The sequence below is a fragment of the Pezoporus flaviventris genome, unplaced genomic scaffold (assembly GCF_033815535.1).
Source record: "Pezoporus flaviventris isolate CSIRO_AGI_PZ_B2104156 unplaced genomic scaffold, CSIRO_AGI_Pfla_v1 ptg000001l, whole genome shotgun sequence".
Classification (NCBI taxonomy): Eukaryota; Metazoa; Chordata; class Aves; order Psittaciformes; family Psittacidae; genus Pezoporus; species Pezoporus flaviventris.
This window is the reverse complement of record NW_026892549.1, coordinates 16,324,492-16,342,172: the sequence shown is the minus strand read 5'-3', so window position 1 is coordinate 16,342,172 and position 17,681 is coordinate 16,324,492. Positions and strand designations below refer to the sequence as shown.

The window sequence follows — 17,681 nt, the reverse complement described above, 5'->3', positions numbered from 1 at the left end:
ACCACACTAAGATGCTGATTCATAGTGAATGTAAACACACAAGAATCCCCTTTAAAGCAGGTGAGTTGCCAGAGGTGGGGGAGATGGGTAGGACAGTTTGGATTCCCAAATCACCATCAGGTCTCCCTGCTCAACAGGCTCTGGCTCCTCTAAGTGTCACATGTGCTGCTGACCTTGGGATATTATGCTCGGTTATAGATGCTACTGATCTTAGTTTTCAGAGTGCCAGAAACTAACCTGACTAAAATCAAATCATAATAATCAAAAGAAACCAAAGAAGGAGAGATCTGGAAAGCAGTGAAATATTTGAATTGGAGCAGGCCTCAAGGAAAGAAAGAAATTAAAGTTATGCATCAAGAAGAAAAGCACTGCATAAAAACAAGTGACCTATTAAAGCAGAAAAAGAAAGTTAAATTGAAAGGTTTTATAGGCAATGCACAATAGATTACACCATATTCCTTTTGTGCATTTTAAGAAGTGCTCAAATTCTGGTGAATTTTAATAAGCACCCTTATAACTTTCATTAGGGTGTGACAGAAAAGTCATATGCAGCCCCACATGCAGGTGTACCCGTAGGGAGGACACACTTCACCATGCAAGCATCACCCCAAAAATAATAAAAAAAAATAATATTACAATACACAGCCCACTCCCACCTGAAGTCATCTTTGCCAACATCAGTCCACTATTTCTGAAGCAAAGGACTTAAAGAGCAACCACAGAGCAGCTCCAGTAAATTACCCTAAGCTGATCAGGACTGACAAGCAATCATGAAATAAGGCTTATGTTCTGGTCACACATTGAATTCCAACACTTCCAGATACATCCCTCAGTTAAAACTGATGGAAGTATGTGCACTGTTGTCTTGCAGAAGAGTTTACTGGTAGAGTGTTGGTTAAAAACATTGAGTAAGCAGATATTGTTCTCTAAAAAAACAAACAAAAAAAAAACACCACAAAAACACACACACAGTTTACCCATAATTTCATTGAATAAATTTTCAAATAAAAACACACATGAGTTTGATGTGTTTAATGGTTTCAACAGAGAGGAGTTTGGGATTGAGCACACAGTAATGCTCAAAAAAAAATGATGTGAATATAGAATTGAAATATAATCCACTGAATTAGTTTGTAATGTTCTCCAGGCATTTTGTCCTTTAAATGTTAGTTTTGGCCATTAAATGATGTTACAGTGCTCACATGGAGTGCTTGGCTGTGGCAGGCTCTTGTTTGACCAGGGTCCATGGAGCCCTTCAGGTGGAAAGTAAGCACCAAGGGTCTTCTTGCTCATTATCCAGGAACAGGCTGAACAGTATAATGGAAGGATTCAGAGACTTTGTGTTAAGGAAAAGGTAAGTTTTAGAAAAATAAAATAAGCAAGCATCAAAAATTTCTGCTCTTAATACCATGTTTAAGTTGGCATTCCTATGGCAAATGTTGATGTATTTGATAACTTCTACATTTTAGGTAGTCTCATTTAAATGTAATTTTCACAGCAAAGCATCATGGTGCTCCAAAGTGGAGTACCATGCAGAAACATCCATGTGATATTTATTTAAACTGGCAGTGCTTTGCTGTTGTGTCTCATGTTCTGGTAAGTTCTTCTGTTACTAAAGTCCTAATTCATTTAGCATTGATGCTAAGAAGTGATCCCTCTCAACAGCACAGCCTCAGGTCTAATAATTCCCAGCAGGAAAAGTTAATTGAACAGCTTTCAGGCCAAGACAACATTTGATTTACCTTTTTTAAAACCCATCACCATCAGCAGGTGTTTTGGTCACTTTCTGGGAACAAGTAAAGGGAAAAGTGATTCCATTTCAGAAAGACACATTATCTCTGATGAAGAACAATTTGTAAAATGATGGCAAGCTTTCGGCTAGAGCAGGAAGTAAGGAAAAGTGTGATAATAAAAGCCTGGTAACCTGCGGGCTGTTCAAGTAGACCAAATGTTATTGGCCAAAGGAAATAGGCTCAATAAACTAAAGAAAGAGTGGAAAAAAAAAAGTGAATCTGCTTCCAGATGAGACAAAATGCAAACTCACTACATTGAAAAGCACACAGATCTTCTTAATATCTAATTTTTTTGTTCCTGCTATATCCTTTATTTAACACCAATTCAGAGCTGATGGTGTTAGTTCCACTTCCATGGCACCCATATAAACAATGCCCATGCAGCAAAGTAGAAGCAAAATAATATATTCAGAGGTGATGATCTGAGAGGTTTCGAAGAGCAATTAACTCAGTTCAGGGATGCACTACCCAATACATTTGTGTATGTTAGCATATTATGATTTTCTTTCTACATGTTTTTTGGAAGATCACATGATGTTGATTATTACTCCTAACGTAGAGCAAAGAACCCTGATCATTAAGCTGAGAAAGTTCATTTGCAGCAAAATAAGAAATATTACATATAAAGTAGTTGAAGCTGTTTCATTAAGGATATTAAAAATACGCAAACTGGAAAGATAAAATACTCTTCTGTCTTACAGAGAAATTACCTGAGGATCAGTGATTTACTTTTCCCCACACACACCTCTTGCCCCATCTTGGTTTACAGACTTGGATCACTTAGATCCTAATGTCCCTTAAAAAATTGCATTATTTCTCGTGGCAACAGTGAATAGTCAAGATAAATAGCCTTTGCAACGAGTATTTTAGCTACATAATAAATAACAAAGTAAAAAAGGTGCTTTGGGGATCCAGCACAACATACACCATATAGATAGGCTCTTCCTCTCTTTGCAAAGAGCCATCACAGATGAATATAGGATCACCCAATCAATCTCCACAGCTCCACATGTCAAATGAGACAGATCCTCAGGACAGAGGAGCTCCATTACTGCAGGACCAATGCTTCAAAACTAACTCTTATCAAGCTCAGATGCCTGTGGCATCATGATGCTTCAAGCCATAACCCAGCACACACACACACCCCACCTCCATACTGAGCTTTTCTGGGTACCAGATGGCTTATCTTAAGTATTCAGACTACTCAACTCTCTGTCCTCATACTCAAAAAGAAAAATGCATGACTTATTCTTGGTATTTATTTTTCATCTGTAAGTATCTTCTGTTTTGTCATAAAATAAATTCCACATTAGAGTCAGACATTTCAAAGCTTTGCATCTTCTGGGGAACGTATGAGATTAGATGCTTTTCCTGGGGAAAACAAAAAACTGCTTAAGAACTGAATTAACTTGTGAAACTTACTGTCATTACAGATGATCAAACATAAAACTGACAAGACTCAAACAAATGCATACTGTCGTATGTCTAAGAAAAGTCTTCTCAAAGTGCTTGAAGCATGTAATGCATCATCCTGTAATCATCATAATGCACACATATATGGTGCCAAAGCAGATTTACAAAAATAAGATTATTCCTGATATTTTCCAGAGAAATTTCTGTGTCACCCCACACAACCCAAGCCCATAATGCCCAGGTGCTCCATGGCCAGGTTCACTTCCACCCAAGTCCTGCTGCTTTCAACAAGGACTTCAGAACATAGGTACTCCTGCAACATGTTTTTATGTCAACTGAGCAAACTCTAATAAAACCCCATTTCAGCCAGAATTGTTATGGCGGCCTCTGATCTGATATCTAAACAGGATGTCCTTGTCCATGCTTACTTTTTCCATTGATTCAGATTTGATTTTATTGCTCACAGTAAGTGCCAAATGGATTCCTGAGACAATGTGAGACTGCTTCCTTGTCCTGGAACAGAAACATGCAGAGGGAATCGAAGAATGCAGCTTTCCAAGTTTTTAAAAGAGAAAGCTGCATTTGGTATGCAGTTTGTTTCCATGGTCCATTTATCCTTGGGCCTTTCCAAGTACAAAAGTCCCAGCAGACACAGTGAAGGATAGGTCAACTAAGACTAATTCACAGCTTCTGGCATTACACAAAACTTGGGTTATTACAAGAGAGCACAGGAGTAAAAAGCAGCAGTTTCTCTTGTTGAGTAACATCTTCCTTACAGATGTTAATACCTAGGACTTCAGGGGAATCCTAAAGAAGTCACAAAAAGTTATGTGAATTTGAAACATCAGCAGGTTTTGCCTAAAGCTGTTGAACCACAAATACTGAATCAAAGCCAACCAACATCAGGTAGAGCCTGTGTGTTAGGATTAGTTTACACAAGGATCAATTCACTCCAACATTTATATTGTGTTCTAGAAGTTTCTGCAACCTTATCTTCCTCACCCACATCCGGATGGTCATTAGATGTTAAATGAACACCAAGGTACCCTGGGAGGACACATCCAAAGGCTGCACTGCTGCTGAACAGACAGCAGGAGCATTGGGCAAAGGAGACTAACCAGTAGAGATACGATTGATTGTAAGATTTATTTGGTTGTAAAGATACAGGGCACTCACAGCTTCCCTTCTGCACCATTTTGCTGCCAACGGGTGCAGGCATTCCCAAAGGCAGAGAATGAATTCAGACTCCCTGCACAGACATATCCATCTGCAGTTTGCCAGCTTTACTGCTTTCCCTCTCCTGTGTTGAGCAGAGAGTTTAGAAGAGAAAACAAAGCTTCTGGGAGTATTCTTATAATTTAGGCTTCTCTAGAAACCTGGTATCAGTTACATCTGCTCACTAAAATATAAAAATAAAAGATGCCTGTTACTCACATAGACTGAGTAGATAGATTAAGCACTATGTCCCCTCAATCATGGAAAATTCACATTGCTAAGGCTCAAAGCATCCATCTCAAATTACTCTGAATCATTTTTCCTTCTGGGAAAGAAGAAAGAAAAGGCAGCAACAAAAGTAACTATGCAATTATTTTCCATTTCTTTTTTATAATTTCACCCTTGTCACCTGCTATACAATATTTTATGCTCCATTTCTTCCAGTTAGGCTATTTTAGGTGGAAAAAAAGCAACTCATTTTGTTCAGGTATGACAGGTATTTGTGTTTCATTCTACAGTGATGGACACCTATGAAATCTGAAGAATAAGAACACTAGTCTAGCATGAGGGACATCAGCCCTATAGGCAGAAGAAGCTTTAAGGAAGCTATAACCATTCTCACCCCCTGTTTCACTCCAAGAACAAGGATCACCTTTATGATTTCAGGTAAACAGTATGAAGACTGAGACTATGTGAACCAACACAGAGGAGCATGCATTGATCTGTAGCTATTCCAAAACAATGTCTTTCAAAGACGCTACCAGACCATGATGCTCCTCTGACCCAGGACCAGCTGCAGCTGAGGACTATTTTCCCTTTTTGGTGGAAGAAAGGCTGGCAGTTGCAAGACTTTCTCCTGCTATTACATTGAGCAAAGCTTCAGGGCTGCACTGACTTTCCTTCATTTCCAGCCCCAGTGATGAATCTGATGCCTGAAGCCCAATTTTCTTCTTTTTTGGACTCCTACCAAAACAAACCCCAGAAATCCTGTTACTTTCCTCATAACCTCAGAAGAATTATTACAGCAGCTGCTAACTATTCTGGGACACTGATACAGTTCCTCAAAACTACACATTAATCTTTCCAAGAGAAACCTAATGACTTTTTTTAATCTAAGCAAGTCTCAGATTCAAAAAGCTTTTTATTTAACAACAGATATGTAAAATGATAACCACCCCCCTCATCACACTTCATATTTCTAAAAATAGAGGCTGTAGAGGCACCCTGCCTCTAGGATGGCACTATTAGACAAGTCCACTCCTGCTCATAAGGCTAATGCAGATGCCCCCCACAACAGTCCACACCACAAACGTGATGCAGAGGAAGGGAGTCTCAGCCTTGGCATGACATTTTACAGAGAAGCAGATGAACTCACTTGGAGTATTGTGTACAGTTCTGGTGTCCTCAACATAAAAAGGACATGGAACTGTTGGAACAAGTCCAGAGGAGGGACACAAGAATGATCAGGGGACTGGAGCACCTCCCATATGAAGATAGGCTGAGAAAGTTGGGGCTGTTCAGCATGGAGAAGAGAAGGCTGCGTGGAGACATCAGAGCAGCCTTCCAGTATCTGAAGGGGGCCTATAAGGGTGCTGAGGAGGGACTCTTCATTAGGGACTGTAGTGACAAGACAAAGGGCAACAGGTTCAAACTTAAACAGGGGGAGTTTACATTGGATATAAGGAGGAAGTTCTTTACTGTAAGGGTGGTGAGGCACTGGAATGGGTTGCCCAAGGAAGCTGTGAATGCTCCATCCCTGCCAGTGTTCAAAGTCAGGCTGGATAGAGCCTTGGGTGACATGGTTTAGTGTGAGGTGTCCCTGCCCACAGCAGGTGGGTTGGAACTAGATGATCTTAAGGTTCTATTCCATGATTCTATAACTGTCAATTGCTTTGCAGTCATTTAATTAAATCCCTGAAAGGGGATAGATTTTCTCTTTACATACTTTACACAGGGACCACATTGTTGTAAACATTTGTACTTATTTCTCTAGAGACAACAGTATTCCAAGTAACAAAAGACCATTTTACTGGCTAATTTCTGATGCTGTGATGTTCACTCAATATTCTCCAATCCCTAACTCTTCCAGGATGTGGTAGTTAACGTAGCAACAAAAGAGTTAAGTGAACAAGACAAGCTATCTCTAATGCTTTCTTATTGACACTTCTGATGCTTAAACTAGTCAGCCTTCCCTTCTGCTTGCACCAAGAAACACTGTACAGGAAACACCAGTCTTTGACTATTTTTGTTATTACTGCCTAGATAACCATCTTCACACAGTAGTTAATACTAATTACTCCCCTGGGTTTTTCTAGCAAGGTGCTGGGTAACCCTGCAGAATGTCAGTCTTACCTTTCTGGTACTCCAACAGCAGGCTCCGAGACCTAGTCTCCCTGGTTAACCAGAGGGAGAAATGTTCACAACAACCCTGGCACTCATAAGGTTGAAAACAAAGTCCACTGATTTGCAGATTGGAAGCAAGGGATATTCAAAAACCTTTGTTTTTGGAGATCAGACTCAAAACAAAAAGACTTTGGGAAAAGGCACTTATCCCTCAAAAAAATCCCTGTAAATTCACTTAGGCTATAGGTAAGGGTATGAGTTACATTGAGCATATGAACTCAGTCTAACTAAAAATTTTACATTCATATACCCTAAAGCAAGTAACTCACAGCAGGTGAGAGCTAATGCTTGATCAAAGTAGTAAAGGCATAGCCTACATCCCAAAGTGATAAAGAAATGAGAACTTGAGATATCTCAAATAGGATGAAATACATATGTTATACCGGATTTGACATACCCTGTTCTTACTGAAAAGAAACTCTCCCAAGGAACTGATATTTTCTGTGATGTACTTAATTTCACCTTCTGTTTGGAATCGATCAGCAGCCTCTAATATTTTGGACTAAATGAAATGTTATTGTGCAAAACCTCTGTGAGCAATTTTTCTTTAAACTTTTGCTTATAAAGGTGGATGTTTTATTTTGCACAACTCCATTTTTGCTGTCTCCTGTGACCTAAACTTAGCTAAACAAAACCTTTTACGCATTCCTTTTGCTTTTCTTCAGACTGTTACAAACATTTAAAGGTCACTTATAGCTGTGATTTAGAAATAACACCACTCTCCAGGTTTCCGGCCCCTTTGTCATGTGCCTGACATTTCTCAGATGGATTTTGTCTTTTGTGCCCTCTGCTCATTTTCTTTCCCATGTTGCCTCCTTTGGTGAAGCAACCTGTGTGTTAAAGCCAAAGCACTTCCCCAGGAGTGACTGTGGTGATCTTTGCAGGCACTGAAGGAGCAGCTTTGGAGTGCCAGTTTTGCTGAGCCGCAAGCCAGCAGAGTACCAAAGGAACTACAAAACCCCCTCTGAAGGTTACTGAAATCCCTTGGGTAGCACACCAGTTGTCCTGGGTTCAGCAGTAGCAGTCATTTTTCTCCTTCTTAGTAGCTGCTGCAGTGCAGTGTTTTTGACTTTCGGCCTGGGAACAACGCTGATAACACTGATGGTTTTAGTTGCTGGTCAGAATGTTTACTCTGACCAAGGACTTTCTGAGTCTCCTGCTCTGCGAGGGAGGAGGGGAAGCCAGGAGGAAGCAGAGAGAGGACACCTGACCCAAACTGACCAAAGAGGTATTCCATACCACAGCACATCATGCCCACTGGATAAACTGGGGGCAGTTACCCAGAAGGGTTAGATCACTGCTTGGGTCAGGCTGGGTATTGGTCGGCAGGTGGTGAGGTGTTGTATTCTCTCCCTTGTTATTTCCCTTATCATTATTATTATTGGTGGCAGCAGTAGTGATTTGTGTTATACCTTAGTTACTGGATTGCTCTTATCTCAACCCGTGGGAGTTACGTTCTTTTGATTCTCCTCCCCATCCCTCCGGGAGCAGGGGGGGAGGAAGGGGGGGAGTGAGAGAGCAGCTGCGTGGTTCTGATTTACGGCTGGGCTTAAACCACAACACCAGTGAAGCTAGAAGTAAGCAATAAACCACCAACAGGGCCAGCAGAAAACAGCAGTGCAAACAGTTACTGAGCTTGCAGTGGGGTCTTGCAAAACCATACCGCAGCTCACCAGCCCCAGTAGTGCCTCTGCCATGCCAGTATCTTCCAGCAGGCTCCATGCCAGCCTTTAGTCTCAGCACACACACAGACACATGGCAGGCAATCCATCTTCTGGCATCCTCTCAGCTTCCCTAGCAAGCTACCCATTTTTGATTTTTGCCACAAGTGGGACACTTGAGGTCTCTGTGGGTTGACAGGAATATTCCTGACGTCTCGGGTATAATTTATAAGCAGCCCTGTTCTAAAGATAAACCCAGCCTTTGAGCAAGAATTACTTTTGACACTTTTTTTAAGGTACTTAGAAGGTTCTATTTTCATTCTTACATGGAAGGAAATAATGATTTTCAAAATCTAGGTGGTCACTGTGAAACCATACCACTGTCCTTCAGTTAAAGGCACATTTTACCCTTGTCTGTGGGCACAAACCACTTACAGACCCTTTAACACACGCCTAACAGCTCCTGCCACCTTTCTGACTATTCATTCTTTCTCTTCTATTTATTGTTTCTGAAATCTGGTTGCTTTATATTACAGGCACAGTAAGGATAAATACTGAGAGTTTATTTTTGTGGGAGATAAAGGAAAATAACAGGAAATTGGCTTCTATGCAGCAGGAATGCAGAAAAAAAAAATCAATAAATAAAACTGAAAATTTCCATCACTACCTTGATACACAGTTGACCAAATTACTTAGTCTCACTCTCCCCCAGTTTTCCCTAAATCAAAATGGGAATAGTCATCTATCCAACCACGGTTAGCACACCCTAAGACAGTATTTAACTTAGTGGCCCAGATGATAGCAATACCAACTTTTCCTTGGATAAAATGTGAGAAAGTAGATAGAAGTTATTGATTTGGACAGAGCAGAACACAACAGCAATTAACCATTCATCCCCCAGGGACCTACCCAGAAGAAACACTTCATTTTTCCTTGCCTAGTTAGGAGCACTATAAAGATCAGCTGTGCTGTTTGGCACTGCCGTGTAACTTTTTCATCCTTCCAGTCAGTGCCTTTATCCCAGTCACTACCACCACGAGACTTCTGGGATAATCATCTTGGAAAGCATCCCAAGATGCATGACACGCTGTCTGCAAGAGTCCTGCATGACCTGAGAAGAGCAGAAGCCAGGCAGACCCCCACCACCACTGGCCATCAATCTAAGTTTTATGACAAGAGCAGGACATCAGGCAGTTTTACATCCATCAGCTCATCAGTTACAGACCTGAAATCACAAATTTATTCCGGGGAGTGGGGAAGACAGTTCAAGAGCTCTCTGCCTTCTCTGCCTTTTCCTTTCAGGTTTTAAAAAATTTCCACTGAGACCATCACAGCGTCTTCTCTTAGGCTTATTTTTAAACAGCTCTGACAGTACACGCTAACTTGACACTGGTGTTTCTCAACAGAAAGAAGTATCACAAATTGATGTGAATACAATTTTTTAAATTGGAAGCTAATATAGATTTCACATCTCCAGCAATTCAGTTACCCAGTGATGAGCAGTTAGCTCACCACAGCCAACCTGCTACTTCCCTGCAGCTTCCCTAACAAGAAGTAAAAGGGAAAATAAGTCTGGTCTCACCTTGTAAACTCAAAGTAGAGATATTTAGCACAACCAAGTGACATTTGGGGTGCTTTGCCACAGCAGGCTGTAGTCAAGAACAACAGCTGGATATTAAAAAGATGCAAACTAATTTTACAGACAATAATGAAGCATATATTCATGCATGCTAAATTGCAATTAAACAGAAGAAAATCACATCTCATTTCCATGCGATAATTTATCATAAGGGTGTAAGGGTGAAGAATGAAATTTTACTCCTAATTCACTGGTTAAGTAGTCATTGCTGGAAACAGGTACCCACATACAATTGACAGATCACAGAATGGGTTGGGAGGGACATTAAAGATAATCTAGTCTTAGCCCCTGTCGTGGTTTAAATCCAGTCAGGTAACTCGTTCACTCACTCCCCCCCTTCTTTCCCTCCCTCTACTCCCAGAGGGATGGAGAGGAGAATTGAAAAGAATGCAACTCCCACGGGCTGAGATAAGAACAGTTTAGTAACTAAGGTATAACACAAATCACTACTGCTACCACCAATAATAACAATGATAAAGAAATAACAAGGGAAAAGAATACAACATCTCACCACCAGCTGACCGATAACTCGCCCCCCCAGCCCGACCAAGCTCTGACCCATACCTCCTCCAACCCCGCAGTCTCCCAGCCCTTCCGGCTAACTCCCAGTTACATCCTGGGCATGCCGTGCTGTGGTATGGAATACCTCTTTGGTCAGTTTAGGTCAGGTGTCCTGTCTCTGCTTCCTCCTGGCTTCCCCTCCTCCTTGGCAGAGCATGAGGCTCACAAAGTCCTTGGCCAAACCAAAACATCCTTGTTATCAGCTCTGTTCCCAGGCCGAAAGTCAAAACACTGCACTGCACCAGCTACCAAGAAGGAGAAACATGACTGCTACTGCTGAACCCAGGACAGCCCCACTGCTGCAGGCAGGGACACCTTCCATTAAACCAAGTTGCTCAAAGCCCTGTCCAACCTGGCCTTGAACATTTCAAGGGATGGAGCATCCACAGCTTCTCTGGACAACCTGTGCCAGTGCCTCACCAGCCTCGCAGGGAAGAGCTTCTTCCTAATATCATTACAGCTACACAAACCTCAACTCCTTCAGCCCTCCCACATTTCAGGCTGACAGTAAGGTACTGACACACTTGCCAAATCCCTGTGCCTCAGCAATACTGGTATTTGAATAACTTGGATAGCGGAAGCAGGGGCTTATGAAGCAATAATAATCAGCAGCAAAAGGTAGTAGCAAGTAGGAGAGCTGACCTTTTAGACATGTGAGTGAAAAAAGCCATGAAGTCAATTAAATGATTCCCAACAAGTTCAATGGGATTCACACCAGTCCCAATCTGAAAACAAGTTATCCAAATGCCATTAAAACAATTATAATCTGCCCATGCTGTGTCCCCCAGGCAACAAATGAAAAATAAAACGGTAATTCACAGAAAGCTGTTTTTCTCTGTGTATTTCAGCTTCAAAGGTGTTCAAGTTCAGGTTGGACAGACCTTTGGATAACATGGTCTAGTGTGAGGTGTACCTGCCTCACACCCCACCCTGTGATATCACAGATGGTTAAAATAGAAATTAATTGTGCCCCAAGCACTGAACTTGCTTGGAAGTATCCAAGAGCAGTGGCAGTATTTGTATGACTGATCTTAAGCTATTTAATCTAAAGGCTGGCAATGTGTGGAAGTTCAGGGAATCTAATGGTATCAAGATGAGCCTTTCCTCGTCATAAAAAGGAGGCATTTAAGTGCTGAGACTTTTTTTTAAAGCACTGCTTAGGTGAAGCCCAAGTCCTTGTCTCTGCATAGAAATCATCAAAATAATTTGTCCCTGCCCACGGCAGGGGGTTAGAACTAGATGATCTTTAAGGTCCCTTCCAACCAAAACTATTCTACGATTCTATGAAAATACAATCATGCAAGTATTACAGTTAGAGTGATTCGGAGAAAACTCCAGGAACAAACTTGCCAGCAGAGTTTCAAGTTGACAAGCAGGTATTCTTTATTGCGGCGCCGGGAGACACGGGGGATAGCTCCTCCTAACGTGTGTCCCCGAATTGCTATAGAGGTCATCCTTATATGGTCACTGAGCATATTACATCATTTTCCAAAAAGTTTCCGGCGGCATGCATACAAAAATGTGGTGGTCTTTAAGGGTCGTTTACTTTTCCCCACAAGCTTAATTAACATTACAGACATAGCGATCATCCTGGCCTTCTACTTATCAGTTAGTTTAACTGCTCTCATCCTGGGCATCTGCTAGTCCAGGATACTCCCTAGATTCTTACACCAGCTTAATGGGTTTATTAACACCCCAAGCATAGCAATCATCCTGTCCTTTTACTTATCAGTTAGTTTATCTGTGCCCACCCTGGACGTCTGCTAGTCCCAGATACTCCCCATCCCCAGGTCCTGTCCTTCTGTTCTGCTTTTCTCACACCTTTCGTACTGAGGGCCTGAAACTATGTCAATTACCTTCAAGCACCGCAGTTGTTTTCCATTACAAAGCCATCAAACTTAACATTACTTAGAACTGATTACATTTTGTACTTTTGTGCCTCCTTGTCAGGAAGAGCAACTCACCCACTGAAAAAGAGCAAAGCCAGATACCGTATTTGCGGAGCAGACTCCACAGGCTGTTAGCAATCTGCAGATGACTTACACAGCATGCCAGACTAGGACCTCTGCTTTGCTAGAATTCAACGCAGCCACAAGGGAACTCAGACGACCTTTTGCTCTGCACAGAGAGGAACAGCAACGCAGCACCGTCATGTCTGCATCCTCAGATCACCCAGTGGAAAGCCTTGTGTGCTACAGCCAATCAGGTTCTGCCACCATTATGAAGCACCCAAGGGAAACACATTTTTGTAAGCACCTATTGACAAGAATGTTGGTTGTAATAAGTAAACAAAATAATACATCTCATTTGCACGTACCTGATGCCCAAGAATGCCCCTGTAGAGTTGTAGCCTATTGAGTGAATAACATAATAGGCTAGAATTTCTAATAAATGTCCACATTTTTGGTTAAAGAAAAGCAGTATTATAGAAAATAGTTTATCTTAACTAGAAGCAAAAGTTGCTGATCAAAACAAATGCTCTCACCACTGATGTAGAGTCTTGACCAATGTACAAGGGGGTCTTACAAGGGGGGATAAAGGAATTTTGCCTGTTTAACAGAAAGCATTGTTTGCAAATACCTGTCAAGCTTGACATGCAGTACCAGGACAATAGGCTATTGATAAGGGGAAGAGATAGACTGATAAGGGGGAGGAACAGTTACTTGGTTCCAGTGAAGATCAGCTTTGTGGTTTGGACTTTGACCAGATTCCTAAAGAGCATGTGTGAGGGCAGCTAGAGGTGAAAAGCTCAGGCTCAAGGAAGATTCATTTACTTCATCTTGAAGACCCCTACTCACAAGAGGAAGGCTCATAAGACTCATTTACTTCATCTTGAGACCCTCGCCCATGACCGGGGGAGGGGGGGGGACGACGGACACTGCGCAGGCACAAAGGACATTCTAGCTCATTATAATACGAAGTGGGGATAGGACATGAATATGTATAGGCATACTGTGCAACCTTATGAATATATATAACTTTAGAGAATAAATGTAGAGGGAAACAACACTGAGGCATGCATGCCTTTAGAGGAGCTATCCCTCATGTGTCTCAGCGCTGAATAAAAGCATACCTACTTTACAACTTTGACCAGTTGTGGAGTCTATCCGCGTATCACCACCAGCCAAAGCACCTGCTACATCTACACTTCTCTAGTGTTCTGGGATAGGAATCTTAGATCTCTATCTCTTCCAAGTATGAAAGATATGTGGAAATTTTGACAAATGTTATGGAATGGAAGAAATCACTTTTGTCACACAGAAATGCATTTACCATGTAGAGTTAAATTGGTATCTAAAAAAAATGATAACCTTATTACATGGACAAAGTGCTATTTAAATAACATTTCTGTAAACATCAATTGGCAGCCCACTCAGAGAAAAGGTTTCTATTTTTTCACAAGATCTTTATTTTCCTAATTTCTTTTTTTTTCTACTTCATAGTGACCTCTTGCATAAGTACACCTCATTTTAGAGAAACGGGTGCTGAATTAGCCTCCAGTTTTATCTTCTGGAACATCAAATCTTGTTTTACAGACCTAGTACTCTACAGAGGCATGACAGTTTAAGAAGGTTAGCAACAGAAAGACAAAGTGATAATGCATTGGAAGTTAAATAGTAGAAATGAAGAGAAACTCTGTATCAAGAGATACATCTAAGCAGATTTTCTCTGACGAGTTTGATGTGTACTTTAAAAAAAAACTTGCCTTATTATACGGTAAACTTAATTGGTAGGTAATCTTTAAATTACTGCAAATGAGTAGAATAAAGTCATATATGAAAACCAAGGAGCACATTGTAAATGCCATGTGTCTTTGCTCCAAAGACAATTAATATTCATGTGTGGCCTCTTAAAACAGACCAAATCCTCCTGCACTGAAATCACAAAATCTTTATGGATTAATACCACTCACAATAGCTGAAGGGTGCTGTTAAATGTGAGAATTGTAGAGTGCATGAAGGCTTTTATCCCTTTTGTGCACCTGAGCACCTCAGCCACAAAGCTGTCAGGGACTGTTTAGATTCAACTAAGAAAATGGTCCAAAACCAATCCTTTCCCTTGCAGATAACCAATGCTTCAGCCTCTCAATCTGAGCTATCAGAGCCCGGAATCTCCACTTGGACAATGGAGCCAGGCTGGTTAAAAGGAAGCCTTCAATGGCAGGATTAGCACTTGACTCACTCATTTCAACAGTTTGTCCTTTACAATGGGGCTTACAGTGTCCACTTTAAATTCTGATGTTGTTTGTGTCACCATGTTACTTCCCTTTTCTTGACTGAAGGCTATGACCACCTCCATAATAGAGCAAGAAACCAGAGCTTTGCTTTGGAGAGGACACTTTGGGAGCAGAGATGCAGAAAGGATGATGGCACACAGACACACATTTATGTCTTTTCTGCATGCGTCTCCTCATTCATAGCCATTTCTATCCTATTATGCCATAGGCAAGAACCTTTGCAATTGCTCTAACTTGAAACATTTTTAAACACCTTCCCATAAGCTATGCTACCAGGCAAAAATCAGATGATGGTTATGGGCATGCAGTCACTCCTCTCAAACTGAGCTTGCACAAGAGAAAGCACAAACTTTTTAACCAGACCGTACTAGGTGAACGACACACCAAGTGGTATTTGCATATATGACAGTGTGACCCAGCCTACTAATAGTCATCTCCACTTGTAGCTCTGTTAAGTGCCTAAAAGCCTTACTTTTTTGTTTTAGCCTAGCAGAACTAATCAAGCACATCTCTTGGAGATCATTTACCCCCACTGATGCATAGAGGCATTCCTTGTTAAGGCATTTAGGAAAAAAATTTGCAACAACTTTGGGTCTAAGACCACTTGTCATCCATACACCCCTTCACCTAGCACAGTAAACTAGTACCAGACTACAAATTGCATTTCTTAACCTGTGTTTGTGGTTGCATGCTGGAAATAACACCTGGTAGTTTCAGCTATTGGGTAGACAGTATTGTTAATTCCCTAGCTCACAGTGCAAGAACACAGTAGGTAGTTATTTTTCATGAGTCCAGACATACCAGATTAGCCATGGTTAGCCGAGATATGCATTGGTAACAGAATAGTGAAAAATTAACCAAACAAGAACTCCCTCCTGCAATACATGCGCTCTCATTACTGTCAATTCAGCATTTTGCCTCCAGTGGAGGTTATACTTTTAACTACACCATTTCCAGTAATCCTTAAATCGTTCACAAATTCAGCTGCTATTGGCCTGTCAAAAAAGCAAATAAAAGTCTGCTTGAGGGAGCAGAAGCTCCTGTTCCAGCATTCGAGAACAGCTATAGATGAAGCAAAGTAGAGAGAGCTCCTTGCACACCAGGTTCAGACTCTATGCCTCTGCTATGCAAGGTTAAATGCCAAGCTCCCATCTCCAGAGATGGGCTACCAATCAACATGAGGACCATACTGTGGAGCAATCAATTCCTTGCCTTCAAGGGGATTCAGATACTCCTGCTTTTCCTGAAGACAGTTACTAATGTGACTTCTTCTTCTAAATATTTCCTAATTACATTTCCTGAAATATTGCACTTATTTCACAAAACCTCCTTTAAATCTATTTCTTCAATATTTTGGCATTATAATTCCTTCCACGAGAGGCACAGTAATATAAACCAGCAGAATACGTATAAATCATCTCAACACCTCCTCAGCACTCAAGAGATCAGCTTCAATATTAACAATCTAAGGATAAGAGGAGTTAACAGACTGCTGAAAATGATCTGGTTATGAACAGCATATGAGCTTTACACAGAGCATCCATGAAGCCTATCAAGGATGACACAGGTTTTTCTACCTTTATCAACATCAAAAATCTTCATACAAACAAATGAAGCCACAGAGTACTTCATAATTTAAAACAGTGAATTAAATCTTAATGACACACTGTAGCAGGAACAATTTCCAACCTCTGCCTTTGTTACCAGAAAGGAAGATATTGCATTACAGAAATAAATCATTACAAGCTGTAGAGCAGACAGTTTATCTCCAATGAACTTCCCCATAAATTTGTCAGTGACAGGAATATTTGCAGGTTTTGCTCTGTGAAAGCAAGAGGTCTCATTGCCCACGAGGAATGGTGCAAAAACAAGCAAACACCAAAAAAACCCAACAAAACAAACAAACAAAACAACCCAACCAAACAAAAAAAAAAAAAAGGAAGAAAACCCCAAAACAACCACATCCCAAAAACATCAAACAAAAACCAACACCACACCCAACTTGATTTTGTGGCAAGTGTATTTTGATTTTGCTACTTTCAGCAGCTTTCAAGTCACCAACACAATCCCATTCTATATGAGAGACTTAGTGCTGTACAACAAAAACATAGTAATGTTAAGGCTAAAAGTAACCCCCAGAGCCAAAAAAGGTTACCAAATTCATGCCAAACTAGTCAGAACAGTAACAGCCTACCTCAAACTGCAATTCTCATTCTTACTAAGCAGTCTAAGCTACTATCATACCTTGCTAGACAGAATTAAGCTCAGAAACAAAGGAGCCACAAGGCAACATTATTCAGGGAAAGAGTGCCTAATAATGGAATGAATTGGACACATCCCAGAAGCTTAAGCACTTACATATACTTCCTCCAACTCTTGATGCCTCCTTTCCACCTTGATTTCTAACTTCTTGTCTCTTATCCAGTGCATGTCCTAACCTGACGATTTTCTATCCTAGACATCTTCATTCTCTAAGCCTCCCACAAATACAGAACAAACCTTTAAGAGTGCTGATTTTAAAAACCTGTTTCAAAAGCCACATCCAACCTAACCTCCCAAGAGCCACACCAGCCAACCTACGCACGTACCTACCTAACTTATATGCAGAGGAGCTACTAACAGAGGTAGATAATGACCATTCCAACCTGCTCCCTGCAAAACTGAGTCTGGGAGAACGGTATTAAAAACATTATAGCAATTACCAAAGCCTGACAAGTAACATCTGTGTTTCTGCAAAAGATACCTTTCACCACTTCAAC

General features: G+C 41.0%; 1 long non-coding RNA gene across 1 annotated transcript; it reads right to left on the bottom strand.

Annotated features, from left to right (window-relative positions):
* Nucleotides 1–2,943: 2,943 nt before the first annotated feature.
* LOC133280992 (uncharacterized) lies at nt 2,944–17,475 on the bottom strand. The gene is made up of 3 exons (XR_009747417.1): nt 17,281–17,475; nt 5,183–5,384; nt 2,944–3,164 (listed from the first exon to the last, which is right to left on the bottom strand). It is a non-coding gene; the product is annotated as an uncharacterized LOC133280992 (long non-coding RNA).
* Between the last annotated feature and the right edge of the window lie 206 nt (nt 17,476–17,681).